This window comes from Myotis lucifugus, unplaced genomic scaffold (genome assembly GCF_000147115.1).
Source record: "Myotis lucifugus unplaced genomic scaffold, Myoluc2.0 scaffold_2863, whole genome shotgun sequence".
NCBI classification, from domain to species: domain Eukaryota; kingdom Metazoa; phylum Chordata; class Mammalia; order Chiroptera; family Vespertilionidae; genus Myotis; species Myotis lucifugus.
In genome coordinates, this window is record NW_005873911.1 from 1 (window position 1) to 15,124 (window position 15,124).

Consider the following 15,124-nt stretch of genomic DNA (forward strand, 5'->3'; position numbering starts at 1 on the left):
TCATACAGGAGAAAAGCCTCATAAATGCAGTGAATGTGGAAAGTCTTTTTCCCGTCGCCTTGGTCTCCAATATCATCAGAGAGTTCATACAGGAGAAAAGCCTTATAAATGCTGTGAATGTGGAAAGTCTTTTTCCCGTCGCTCTGGTCTCCAATATCATCAGAGAGTTCACACTGGAGAAAAACCTTATAAATGCAGTGAATGTGGGAAATCTTTTACCGGGAACAGTGATCTTCACCGTCATCAGATAGTTCATACAGGAGAAAAGCCTTATAAATGCAGTGAATGTGGAAAGTGTTTTTCCCGTCGCCCTCGTCTCCAATATCATCAGAGTTCACACAGGAGAAAAACCTTATAAATGCAGTGACTGTCGGAAATTTTTAAAAGTAGTAAAGGTCTTCAATATCACAGAGCTCACACAGGAGAAAGCCATTATGAGTGCAATTAATGTGAGATATTTCTCAGTCTAATTTGTAAATTAGCTTTCCGGAAAGAGTCTGGATGTGATAAGGTTTTTAGATGTGTAGGAAATGTAGTTTGTTACTTAGGACTTAACAATTGTATAAGAAAATAAGTAAGGTCTCATTATTCTGAATTATATCTCGTACATTTGATCACCTACATTATGTAATGTCCCCACAACTGTTTCTGGTGTTCTGTTTCTTTTTATGTTGGAAGTATAGATATCTATGTTGCACTTTCTAACATACAGAGATATCCTGCCATATCTGTGTCACTGCATATTTCTGTTGCTGAAGGTATTTCCCCTGATCCACCTATATTTTAGCATCCTGTAAAGTTCCTATGGATGGCATCAATCACCATCCTCATGAGCCCAGGGAAGCTAACTGTGTTGTCTGATTTGTTGAAGAAAATAGGAGCAACTCATCCCTTAGTTCTTACTTGTATCTCTGCCGTGCGTCGCCACATAGGACTGATTACTGTTGGCCCCAGTAAACATTATGTAGAAGAACTGCCATTTTGAGGGATGCACTTTCCTACATGCTAATGTTGAGTTTATTTACTGAGTGGCTAAGTCATCAAGGGGAGAACTGCCCGTCTCAGGTGTCTTTCTTTGTAAAATAATGAAGGCTTTTTACTAGGACTTCTTTAATGCTGGGTGTTCTATTTACTGTGTGGGTAGTTTATTAGAAGTTCTGGGCTCTCCAAGCATGATGAGGTGAAAACTTTTATGGGGTCTCAAACAGTTTTGCCCTTGGGAGAAGACTATGGTGCAGAAATTAGCTCAGCAGTTTTTGCCAAATTTACATTGCTGCCCATAATTTTGCAGTAAACAATGTGGACTCTCGAGTCCTCATGTGAAAATGGATGCTTTGAGACACAGAAGTCACTCAAAAGAGGTGTTTGGTCTGAAAACAAGTATGTCTGGGAGCAGCGTGAATTTTTTTCTTGTTTTCAAGGGATGCTAAGACATTTGAAGGGATTCTTTTTCCTACATGTTGCGAAGGGCCCTGTGCCCTAATGCCTTCAATTCCATGGGTGATGGGCACTGGTTGGAGGACCATCACAGTGAGGACCTTCACTGCAAAAATACTGTCCTAATTCCATTACAGGGAATGGACTTCATCTAAACCTGCACCGAGAACTTTTTTTGAGGAAAAGACTACAGGAGCGGTCTGTACACAGATCTGAGGGACTCCTGATATGTTTATCTTCTGTTCAGGAGTCATTGTCATTGATTATAATCAAGATGTTTTGTGGCTTCCTGTAGCTTCTCAGATGTTCCCATCAGAGCCATTGGTGCGCTGGCAGCAAATCTAAGGTAAAACAGACTGTGTCTTTAGGCAGGAGATGTGGCTTTTGAGACCCAGTCTACATTCCAGTGGGTTTGGGTGAAAGCTCTTCATTGTTTGTTACATTTTGTGTCAGTGAGATGAGACTCGCCCACAGGGCATAAGAATGTGGATTGAGTGCTAACCGTTTTGGCTCAGTATATATAGGTCGTCATCCTGTGGACTCAAGAGTCCCAGGTTCCATTTGGTCAAGGGCATGTACCTTGGCTGTGGGTACATCCCTAGATGGAGTGTGCAGGAGGCAGCTGATCCATGTTCCTAATTCTATCCCTTTCCCTTCCTCTCTGTAAAAAATCAATAAAAATATATTGGTGAAAAAAAGAATGTGGATTGAATATAGAGTTGAAAAACATGTTGTTCCAAAATAGGTGAATGTATATATTTTTTAAAGAAATATATTTATTGATTTTTTTACAGAGAGGAAGGGAAAGAGATAGTTAGAAACATCCATGAGAAAGAAACATCAATCAGCTGCTTTCCGAACATCTCCCACTGGGAATGTGCCCGCAACCCAGGTACATGCCCTTGACCAGAACCGAAACTGGGACCTTAAAGTCCGCAGGCCGACGCTCTGTCCACTGAGCCAAACCGGTTTTGGCATGTCTATTTCTTTCATCTTGAGCCATTTAAGTTACAGTTACTTTGCATTCCTGGAGGGGTCCTCAAACTTTTTAAACAGGGTGCCAGTTCACTGTCCCTAGACCGTTGGGAGGGCCGGACTATAGCTTAAAAAAAAAACTATGAACAGATTCCTATGCACACTGCACATATCTTGTTTTGAAGTAAAAAAAGAAAACGGGAACAAATACAATATTTGTATTTGCATGTGGCCCACGGGCCGTTGTTTGAGGACCCCTGCTGGAGACAGTCTGGCAGATATATAGGTAGTTTTCCTGTCAGTATTTTTCCCAAGCCTATAAAATATGACTAGAGAGAAAGTTATGAAGAGTTTAAAAGAGGTTTTTTTTGAAGTAGTTCAGGGAAGTAAACTTTCTACTGACTAGAGGCTCTGTGGTGCACATGATCTCTAAGGTGTGACAATAGCAGGGAGGAGGGGTAACAAGAATGTAGCCTTGAAAGTAACTTCTCTTGTTCAGCAGTTTGAACAGAGGAGTTGTTGGATTAGAGGAGTCAACAATCTTGGGGATTAATTGGCAGGTGATTCTCATAAATTGTGGAAGGCCACAGCAAAGATAATAAAGACCTTTTTCTTGTCCTTAATACTACCTCCACCACATTTAGAACCTAAGGCTTCAGTGACCTGAAGAGTGAATACTTCTAGGAGATGAAATAAAGGGACACCAGCAATACGGGAATCATTCTGTTAGAGAGGATGTGAACAATGGCCCAGCAGGAAATAAACTACTTGCAGTCTAATTAGCAGGTGCTTCTCATAAATTGTGGAAGGCCACAGCCAAGAAACATACCGTTTTCTTGTCCTTACGAATACCTCCACCACATTTAGAACCTAAGACTTTATGGACCTGAAGAATGACTACTTGTAGCTGACCAAATAAAGGCACACCATCAATACTGGGCCATTGGGTTTAGGAGGACATCTGAAATGGGTCCCTGAGTGTATAAACCACTCATTGAATTTTCTCCTCAACCCACAGGTTCTAACTCCCCAGTATGGACAAAAATGATGGCACACAGTAAACCTAGTCATCTCAGGGAGCCTGACATAGCATAGGCAATCTTGCAAACTCAAAAGCTAAAAGTACCCATATAAGATGCTTTAAAGTTAAAACTTTCCAAGTAAAAGCTATTCACGGGGGTATTTATGTCCTAGTCTGTTTTGTTATTGTTGTTTTTGTTGATCTTGTGTGTGTGTGTGTGTGTGTGTGTGTGTGTGGTTTTTTAATTTTTTGCAAGAGTCAAATTTTACCTTATTGAGCCTGTCTGTTGTCTTTTTGCATCTGAGATAACATACCTTTGGGTTTTCAGGGACATTTCACTTTCACAGACTCCTAAGAGCACAATCTCTGAACACAGAAGATCACAGAGCCCCAATTATTATTGTTATTGTATTAAATATTAACTGTTACCTATCAGATAAACAGAAAAAGGAGTTTGTTTTGTTTTGTTTTTACTTTTTATCCAATCCCAGAGATCTTCCTCCTTAGCTCCTGCCCCCAGTTTATCACCAGTGAATGTCATGTAACCCATTTATGTCTTCTTCTTTAGTCTCTTGTATAAAAAAGGTGCAAAACTGCCATTCTCCCAAGCAATTTATTGTTATTCTGCTTCCTGGCATTGTTACCAGCTTGGGTCACATAAACTTTGGAAAATTCTCCACAAGTGTGGATATTTCTTACAACATCACCAAAGACAATTGACTCATGTGAAGCAGGAGAAAGTTACATGAAGGTTATCATCCATTCCAGAGACGAACTGATTGAACACAAATTTAGAGCACACTCAAAACACAGCAAGCTACTGTTTTCCCATTGCATTAAGAAAACAGAAGAAAATTCTCGGAGCTGTGAAAAGGGACTCCAGGGTTTTCCAGAGTTTGGTGTGGGTGGGGAGTTTCCTGCTGGCTGTGAGACCTTTCTGAGATGTAAGAAATCTGAGCATGCCCAGACATTGATGCTGATATGACTACGCTTGGGACATCTCTATAGTTAGTCCAGGTACAGTTAGACCACTTACTCAAATGGCTTATGAATTTCCTCAGAAGGAACTGGTGCTATAAAGAATGTACTGCCCATTCTTGAAAGGTGTAATTCTAATCCAATTAAAGTTTCCATGTTTTGGTTAAGTGGACCTTAAGCCATTCGGTTTCTTTCACAAATTATACTTTGGACTATGACCTGCTTTCCCCTTTGACTTTATTTTTTAATCCAAGTTGGTATGGATTCCACTACCAGGGTAACAGACTATCCTGGTAACACTGTAGAAGCTGGTCTGTCCCAGTTCAAAGCCTGTCTTGATTACTTTCCTCTAGTTTTCAGACTCAAGGGGACTGGTTCTGGGTGGTAAATTGTGTTGTCCACATTTTCTTGTCTTTAAAACTGAATGGCAACATTAATAAACCTCAGTGTAATTATTAAAAAAAAAAAAAAGAAAATTCTCAAGGCTCAGGTGACTCTGTTTCGTGTGTGTGTGTGTGTGTGTGTGTGTGTGTGTGTGTGTGTGTTTAATCCTTACCTGAGGCTGTTTTTTTCCCCTCCTATTCCTTTCCACTGAGATTCTGTACTCCCTTACATGCTTCCATGTTCCTGAATCCACTCCATTCACCACTTTATTTTGTTAATTAGATTTCATATATGAGTGAGATCAAGTGATACTTGTCATTCTCTGACTGACTGATTTCACTTGGTATGATGTTTTCCAAGTGCCTCTATGCTGTCTGTAAAGGTAAACATTCTTCTTTTTTACTGCTGCAGAGATTTCCATGGTATAAATTTACCAAAACTTGTGTTTTTTTAAAAATTCAGTGAAGAAATGAAAGGGAGAGAGAGAGAGAGAGAGAGAGAGAGAGAGAGAGAGAGAGAGAGAGAGAGAGAGAGAAACATCAATGTTGAGAGAGGATCATTGATTGGCTGCCTCTAGTGCACTCCCTACTGGATATCAAGCCTGCAACCTGGGCATGTACGCTTGTCCTGAATTAAACATGGGATACTTCAGTCTGCAGGGTGATGCTCTATCCAATTAACCTAATTGATTTTGGCTGTATCCTAGCATTTTAATCCAGTCATCTATTGATGGGCAGTTGGGCTGTTTCCACATCTTTGCTATTGTAAATTGTGCTGCTATCAACAGAAGGGAGTATATATTCTATCTTATTGTTTCAGGTTTCTTAGGATATATTCCTAGGAGTGGAATCACTGGATCAATTGGAAGTTCCATACTAAATTTTTTGAGGAAAGTCTACTGATTTTCATAATGGCTGCACCAGTTTGCATTTGCATCAGTAGTGTACTAGCATTCCCTTTTTTCCACATCCTCCCCAGCACTTGTCTTTTGTTCATCTTTTGATGGCAGAAATTGTGAAAGTGGTGAGGTGACAGGTAATTGTTGCTTTAATTTCCATCTCTCTGGTGATCTATGACTTCAAGCATCTTTTCATATATTTCTTGGCCATCCTATCCACACTGCAGCCCAGGCAGAGCTGACACTTTGGATGGCATCAGAAGCAGATGCCCTTAAGTACAAGCGTCAGTTTTGTGACCTTAACTTTGTATAATGGATTCAATGGAGACAGGTTAAGGCAGTTAGGGACTTGAACAACCTCCTCTAGACACATATGGCCAGAGGGAGACACGTGCCAAAAGTCTTGAATGAAGAAACAATGCCTGCCATTAAGAAACAGCAAGTCCTGAACAAATATATGCAAAACCGCAGCTAAAGAAAGCCCTTCAGGTGCAGGAGAAACAAACTTACCCCGGAAATCACCTCCCCTGAAGGCCGTAGAGGACAATAGTGTACTTGGTGTGTTCTTGGGCTATTTGCCCCTAAATCCAGTCCTGGATGCAACTGAGAAGATACAGAATCCTGGCCTTGGAGCTTAGAAACTACATTACCCAGAAGGCCACGCATGGAGTGGCATCAGACTGAGCCAATAGAGGGTCAGAGAAGGCATGTCCGATGGGCGCTTCTTTAGGGCGGATCGGGAGTCCTTGTGGCTGGATTTCCTCTTCACAGATTTTGGCTCAGGCTGTGAGTTTTTCCTGGTCGCACACTCCCGAGAAGTAGGCCAGAGAGTGTTGCTCCCCGCCACACAGCCCATGGTCGGAGTCTCCAGTGGTGCTCACAGCTCCCACGTGGGATTGAAGCTTGGAGTCGCCACACGAACACACACCAGGGCCGGGACAGGGACCGCCATTCCTGTAGCGGCTTCTACTCCCGCCCCGCTCACCCCCGAGAGTGTAATGGCGGCGCCCCCACTGAGGAGACGGGCTGAGGTGAGTCGAGTCCCCCAGGCCCTCACCGCCTCCTCACACAGACACCACAGCCTGGGGAGGGCGCCTGTCCCGTCCTGCAGCTCAGTCCCGCGTGGAGGACCGTGAGGAAGGTGGAGGGGAGAGAGGAGTGTTATGGCCTCTGAGGACACAGCAAGTGCAGGGCAGAGGGGACGGGGGTGACTTGCATCTGAAGGTCCCTGAGGATGTGGCTGTGAGTATTGACGGAAAGATCAGAGGCTGCAGGGAGGACGGCACAGACTCATTCGGGGCTTTTCCGGCTCTGGGTCCATCAGGGGCCTGGGGTGGTCCTGGATGCGGCTGGACTACAAGCTCTCTACACGCCATATGCCAAGTTCATGGGTGAGGCCAGCGAGATCCAGTGGCATTGGAGCAGGAAGGGGGCAGAGCTGAGGGAGTGAACCTGGGGTCTGAACATGGGAAGGGGATAAACATTACCCAGTGGTGTGCACGTCCGGAGGGAGTGTGAGCTGATAGTCACCAGGATCTGCTGTGGGGATCTAAACGGGAAGCATAAACCCAGGCTTGGCTTTGTCTTGGAGGCCGGATCTAGGAGACTGCAGTGGTGTTGCTGGAGACGAGAAAGCTGGGGCCCTGCAGGCATCGCCCAGACCTTAAATGGCATTGCGCTCTACCTTCCCTTCCCACCGAATCCTTGTGCTCACCTGAGGGCAATGCAGTGAGTAATGGGACTGTGATGACAGAGCAGCCTGCACTGGCATTAGGGCCTGGTGTCCACACTTCCCAGGGGCCCTGGAGGAGGATGAGGCTGGGGAAGATGTGTAAGGACTAGAATTATTGGTTCTCAGAGAGACAGATCTGGTTTCAATTTTCTCAATTCTGACAGGTTGGGGTCACCTTTGAGGACATTGCCCTGTACTTCTCCAGGGAGGAATGGAGTCTCCTTGATGAGGATCAGAGGCAGCTGTACCTGAATGTGATGCTGGAGAACTTTCAACTTCTGTCCTCCCTGGGTAAGACCCTCACTGTCACCAGTGACCTTGACTTGGCAAATCGGTTCCAGCAGTACATCAGAAATATCATACACCATGACCAATAGGATTTATGCCAGGGATGCAAGGATGGTACAATATCTGCAAATCGATAAACGTGATACATGACATAAACAAACTGAGAGATGAAACCCACATAGTCATAGCAATTGATGCAGAAAAAGCATATGACAAAATCCAACACCCATTTTTGATAAAAACTCTTAGGAAGGTGGGAATAGAAGGATTACACCTCAACATAATAAAAGCCATATATGACAAAGCCACAGCCAACATCATACTCAATGGGCAAAAACTAAAACCATTTCCCTTAAGTACACGAACAAGACAGGGATGCCAACTCTCACCATTCCTGTTCGACATAGTACTGGAAGTATTAGCCATTGCGATTAGACAAGAAGAAGAAATAAAAGGCATCCAAATTGGAAAAGAAGAAATAAAACTGTCCTTATGCGCAGATGACATGATATTGCACATGATAAAATAACCCTAAAGACTCCATCAAAAAACTATTAGATGTAATAAATGAATTGCTCAATGTAGCAGGATGCAAAATTAATGCCAAGAAATCTTTGCATTTCTATATACCAATAATGACCTTACAGAAAGAGAGACTAAATAAGCAATCCCATTACCATCACTCCAAAAAAACGAAATTCTTATTTATATATTTGTTATTGCTTTCAGATAGCGAGGAAGGTAGATGGCGAGAGAGAGAGAGGGAGAAAGAGAGAGAGAGAGAGAAACATCAGAGTGAGGGAGAAACATCAATTGGCTGCCTTCTGTACACAAGCTAACTGGAAATGGAACCCACATACTGATATGTGCCTTGACTGGGAATTGAATCCTTGACCATTTGGTACTCAGGACGATGCTCCAACCAACTGAGCCATACTGGCCAAGGCATTCTGTGGTTTTTAAACACACAAATTTCCAGGTTTTGTTGTAGAACAGGCCACTAGGATCAATGATAGCAGGAGCACAGTGGCTGCTAGAGGTAACTCTGACCCTTGTTTTTGACTGTAGGTATCTTCAAATATAGTTGTTCACCCAGTCTTTCCAGTCATCCTTTCTGTACAGTTCTCCTCTATGTGTGTCTGTAATACTGTTTGTCTTCATGGTACTCTTACTCCCATTGCTCATAGGGTTTCTTCTCATGGAAAGCTGTCTACTTGCACTGGGAAGGGGGAAGAAGCTCATCTCTCTGAGCCTGCCACTTAGTGATGTCACTCACATAGGTCTTTGACTGTGACGTCATTTGTCCTTTGTTGATGACAGTGTTGACCATCCAACTTTTCTCTTTTTTTGACGATTTGCATCATTTTTCCCATGCAATGGCTCAAATGGGATTGAAGGGGAAGAATCATTTGTGCATCACAGAAGAAAGATGTCTTTATGAATGACACAGTGGAACCCCCGGCAGTCATTCTTTGGGGAATGGTCATTGGGGAGGAATTCAGGACAGGCCTTTGTTAAATTCATACCTAGAAAGCCAGTGTCTTGTTACAGTTGCCCAGTCCTCACCCGATTATGCTTGTTTGTTCTTATTGTTGATACTTTGCCAACTATTCAGTTCTCATTTTGATCATTTCTACTTAGATTCCCAGCTCATGGATAACCTTAACCTCCTTGGACTTTGCACCTCTGCCTCTTTCACAGGTCTCTCTTCACTGCAAGCCAACATTGGTCCATGCCTGCAGCACCTTGGAGAGCACAGTTGTTATTATATTGAAGTTCTATATCCTGTGATCTAATATACTTAATTTTTATGGCTTTGAGCAGCTTTAAATTATTCCACACAGACTCACATGGTCAGAACGTAAGGGCCCAGAGCAATGGTTCTCAACCTTGGCTGTACTTTAGAATCACCTGGGAATCTTTTTAAAATCCTGATTTCTGGGCCTCATCCTCCGGAAATTCTGATTCTTTGGTATGGGGTGGGGCCACAACATTAGTAACAAAGAAATAGAATATCCGGAGGATGAGGCCCAGTATTGAGGATTTTAAAACGATTCTCAGACGATTCTAATGTGCAGCCAAGGTTGAGCACCACTGTCCTAGAGGAAGCTGTTTGTGCAAGAACAATGAGTAGAGGCATCCTCTCTTCTTTGGATGTACTCCTGTGCTTCTGTCCTCTTGATGGGATTTCCATCATCGACTAACTTTCGCGGCCACATTACTTACAACAGCAGTCTCTTCAGTGTCTAACGCACTCATCTTGAAAGTCTTTCTGTGGAATCATGCCTAGTCATGACAGATAAACAATCGTGGTGAAGATATTTTGTTTTCATAAGATCAACATATACCTCACCAGCATTTCCTTTTATACAGGTTGCTGTTGTGGAGCAGAGAATTTGGAGGTACCGACGGAACTGAAGGTTTCTGTAGGAATGTCACAAGCAAGGAATCCCAAGGTAGCCTTGTCTTCCCAGAAGAACCACCCCTGTGAGAGTTGTGGAATAGTCTTGGGAAATATTTTCCATGTGATAGTGTTGCAGGGAACACAACACAGACAGATACTGTTGAGGTGTGGGGCATGTGCAAGATGGTTTTACTTCAGTGTAAAATTTCACCAGCAGCATGTGAGAGAGAAGACTTTCATTAGAGGTGTGGACAGGATCTCACTTGCAAACAGCTGCAATTTCAATGTGTTCCAGAATCCTTTCAGTTGCGGGGAGGTTGGGCAGGGTGTCCTTACCGAATCAGGACATCTCCACCTAAATGTTCCTCAGACCAAAAACAGTCCAAGGAGCACTGGTCTCCAATATCATCAGGGAGTTCACATAGGAGAAAGGCCTTATCAATGCAGTGAATGTAGGATATCTTTTGCCACTAACAGTCACCTCTGTAGTCATCAGAGAGTTCACACTGGAGAAAAGCCTTATCAATGCAGTGAATGTGGGAAATCCTTTACCTTCAAAGCTGGTCTCTTTTATCATCAGAAGGTTCACAAAGGAGAAAAGCCTTATAAATATAGTGACTGTGAAGAGTCTTTTGCAAATAGCACTCATCCCAAATATCATCAGATAGTTCACACAGGAGAAAATCCTTATAAATGCAGTGAATGTGGAAAGTCTTTTACCAGTCAGTCTGGTCTCCAAAATCATCACAGAGTTCACACAGGAGAAAAGCCTTTTCAATGCAAGGAATGTGGAAAATCTTTTACCTGGAACAGTGATCTTCGTCGTCATCAGAGAATTCACACAGGAGAAAAGCCTTTTCAATGCAGTGAATGTGGGACAGCTTTTATCTCGAAAAGTGATCTTCGTCGTCATCAGAGAGTTCACACAGGCGAAAAGCCTTATAAATGCAGTGAATGTGGAAAGTCTTTTACCCGTCGCACTGGTCTCCAATATGATCAGAGAGTTCACACAGGAGAAAAGCCTTATAAATGCAGTGAATGTGGAAAGTCCTTTACCGGTCTCTCTAGTCTCCAATGTCATCAGAGTTCACACTGGAGAAAAATCTTAAAAATACAGTGAATGTGGGAAATATTTTACCTGTAGTACTCACCTTCTTACTCATCAGAGAGTTCACACTGGAGAACAGCCTTATAAATGCAGTGAATGTGGGAAATCTTTTAAAAGTAGGAAAGGTCTTCAATATCACAGAGCTCACACTGGAGAAAGCCATTATGAGTGCAATTAATGTGAGATATCTCTCAGTCTAATTTGTAAGTTACCTTTACAGAAAAGAGTCTGGATGTGATAAGGTTTTTAGATGTGTAGGAAGTGTAGTTTGTTACTTAGGACTTAACAATTGTATAAGAAAATAAGTAAAGTCTCATTATTCTGAATTATATCTCTTACATTTGATCACCTACATTATGTAAAGTCTACAGAACTGTTTCTGGTGTTCTATGTCTTTTCCTTTTGTTTTTAAATTAAATCTTTATTGTTCAGATTACATTTGTTCCACTTTTTTTCCCCCCATAACTCCCCTCCTCCCAGTTCCCGCCCCACCCTCCGCCCGCACTCCCCACCCACAGTCCTTGTCCATAGGTGCATGATTTTTGTCCAGTCTCTTCCCGCATCTCCCACTCCCCTTTCCGCCCCAAGAATAGTCAGTCCATTCCCTTTCTACGTCCCTGATTCATTATAATCACCAGTTCATTGTGTGCATCAGATTATTTTATTCACTTTTTATTTTATTTTTTTATTAAATCTTTATTGTTCAGATTATTACATTAGTTACTCTTTTTTCCCACCATAACTCCCCTCCACTCAGTTCCAACCCCACCCTCTGCCCTCACTCCCACCCACTGTCCTCATCCATAGGTGCACGATTGTTGTCTAATCTCTTCACTCACCCCCACACCCTTTTCTCCCCCCCCCCCCGCAAGAATAGTCGGTTCATTCCCTTTCTATGTCCCTGATTCTATTACAATCACCAGTTCATCAGATTATTTATTCACTTGATTTTTAGATTCACTTGTTGATAGATGTGTATTTGTTATTCATAATTTGTATTTTTACCTTTTTCTTCTTCCTCTTCTTACAGGATACCTTTCAGCATTTCATATAATACTGGTTTGGTGGTGATGAACTCCTTTAGCTTTTTCTTATCTGTGAAGTTCTTTTTCTAGCCTTCACTTCTGAATGATAGCTTTGCTGGATAAAGTAGTCTTGGTTGTACGTTTTTGGTATTCATCACTTTGAATATTTCTTGCCATTCCCTTCTAGCCTGCAAAGTTTCTGTTGAGAAATCAGCTGACAGTCGTATGGGTATTTCCTTGTAGGTAATTGAGTCTCTTTCTCTTGCTGCTTTTAAGATTCTCTCTTTGTCTTTTGCTCTTGGCATTTCAATTATGATGTGTCCTGGTGTGGTCCTCTTTGGATTCCTTTTGTTTGGGGTTCTCTGCGCTTCTTGGACCTGTAAGTCCATTTCTTTCACCAGGTGGGGGAAGTTTTCTGCCATTATTTCTTCAAATAGGTTTTTAATATCTTGCTCCCTCTCATCTTCTGGTACCCCTATAATTCTGATGTTGGTGCGTTTGAAACTGTCCCAGAGGCTCCTTGCACTATCTTCGTATTTTCAGATTCTTTATTCATTTTGCTTTTCTGGTTGGGTGTTCTTTGCTTCTTCGCATTTCAAATCTTTGACTTGATTCTTGCGCTCCTCTGGTCTGCTGTTTAGTGTCTGTATAATATTCTTTATTTCAGTCAGTGTATGCTTAATTTCTAGTTGGTTCTTTATCACAACATCGAGCATCTCATTAGATTTCTTGAGGCTCTCATCAAGTTTATCGGCAGTTTCTAGCAAATTATTGAAAGCCCTCAAAAGTCCATTTTTTAGCTCTATATCCTCCATTTCTGTCATGTTTTTTTTTGTCTCCGCATTTTTTATGCTTTCTTGGTGCACCCCCTTGTTGTCTTTGTGCGCATTCTTGTAGTTAAGCCTTCATTGTTGTAGTTAATACTAGAGGGATTTGACCAACAGGCCGACTGGCTGTGAGAATCAGCTATGTCTGCCGTGGGAAAACTTCCGTCCTCTGGAGAGGTGCTAATCTCGCCTTTGCCCGAGGCTATCTGGCAAATGGCGCTCCTGGTCGGGTCGCAGGGTATCAACAGGGCGGGTGGAGGGAACAATTATGGCTGCTCTCAGTCCCATTCCCAGAGGCTCTGCTTCTCAGAACCCCAGCAACTGCTGCAAACCTCAGAGAGAAAGCTGCCCTCATGTTCCGACTGATGCCAGACAATCCCGCTTCTCCCGTTTGAGTCTAAGTCCCTAGAGACTCGCCCGGATCTGGAGCTCAGAGTCTGAGACTCCCTCCTGATTGAAAACGACAACCGCTCCCTCAGCCACCAGCCGGCTCCACACACACCTCTGTACTTTTGTATTTTCCACACTGCGCCTCCTCTGAGCCTCGGTATGCTGTTCTCTTTCCTTCTAGTTGAAGAATCTCTCCCTCAGCCAACCTTCCTGTGGTTCTGGGTGATGTCTGTTCCGTATTTTAGTTGTATTTTTGAAGTGGTTGTTTGAAGCAGTAAACTCCGGTGTTTACCTATGCCGCCATCTTGGTTTCCTCCTCTATTTCTTTTTATGTTGGAAGTATACATATCTATGTTGCACTTTCTAACATACAGAGATATCCTGCCATATCTTTGTCACTGCATGTTTCTGTTGCTGAAGGTGTTTCCCCAGATCCACCTATATTTTAGCATCCTATAAAGTCCCTATAGATGGTATCAATCACCATCCTCATGGGCCCAGGGAAGCTAACTGTGTTGTCTAATTTGTTGAAGAAAATAGGAGCACCTCATCCCTTAGTTCTTACTTGTTTCCCTGCCATGCGTTGCCACATAGGACTGATTACTGTTGGCGCCAGTAAACATTATGTAGAAGATCTGCCATTTTGAGGGACACACTTTCCTACATGCTAATGTTGAGTTTATTTACTGAGTGTCTAAGTCATCAAGGGGAGAACTACCGGTCTCAGGTGTCTTTCTTTGTAAAATAATGAAGGCTTTTTCCTAGGACTTCTTTAATGCTGGGTGTTCTATTTACTGTGTGGGTAGTTTATTAGAAGTTCTGGGCTCTCCAAGCATGATGATTTGAAAACTTTTATGGGGTCTCAACAGTTTTGCCCTTGGGGAAAGACTATGGTGCAGAAATTAGCTCAGCAGTTTTTGCCAAATTTACATAGCTGCCCATAATTTTGGAGTATGTCTAGTCCTCATGTGAAAATGGATGCTTTGAGACACAGAAGTCACTCAAAATAGGTGGTAGCTGTGACAACCTCAAGTATGTCTGGGAGCAGCGTGAATTTTTTTTGTTTGTTTTCAAGGGATGCTAAGACATTTGAAGAGATTCTTTTTCCCACGTGTTGCGGAGGGCCATGTGCCCTAATGCCTTCAATTCCATGGGTGATGGGCACTGGTTGGAGGCCCATCGCGGTGAGGACCTTCAATGCATAAGTACTGACCTAATTCCATTACAGGGAATGGACTTTATCTAAACCTGCACCCAGAACTTTTTAAAAAATATATATTTTATTGATTTTTTACAGAGAGGAAGGGAGAGAGATAGAGAGTTAGAAATATCGATGAGAGAGAAACATCGACAAGCTGCCTCCTGCACACCTCCTACTGGGGATGTGCCCGCAACCCACGTACATGCCCCTGACCGGAATCGAACCCGGGACTCCTCAGTCCGTAGACCGACGCTCTATCCACTGAGCCAAGCCGGTTTCGGCCCACCCAGAACTTTTTTGAGGAAAAGACTACAGGAGCTATGTGTACACACATCTGAGGGACCCCAGGCATGTTTATCTTCCGTGGAGCAGTCATTGTCATTGATTATAATCAAGATGTTCTCTGGCTTCCTGTAGCTTCTCAGATGTTCCCATCAGAGCCATTGGTGGGCTGGT

General features: G+C 42.9%; 1 pseudogene; it reads left to right on the plus strand.

Annotated features, from left to right (window-relative positions):
- The first annotated feature begins 6,691 nt into the window (after positions 1-6,691).
- On the plus strand, positions 6,692-11,403 carry LOC102433151 (annotated as a pseudogene).
- The last annotated feature ends 3,721 nt before the right edge of the window (positions 11,404-15,124 follow it).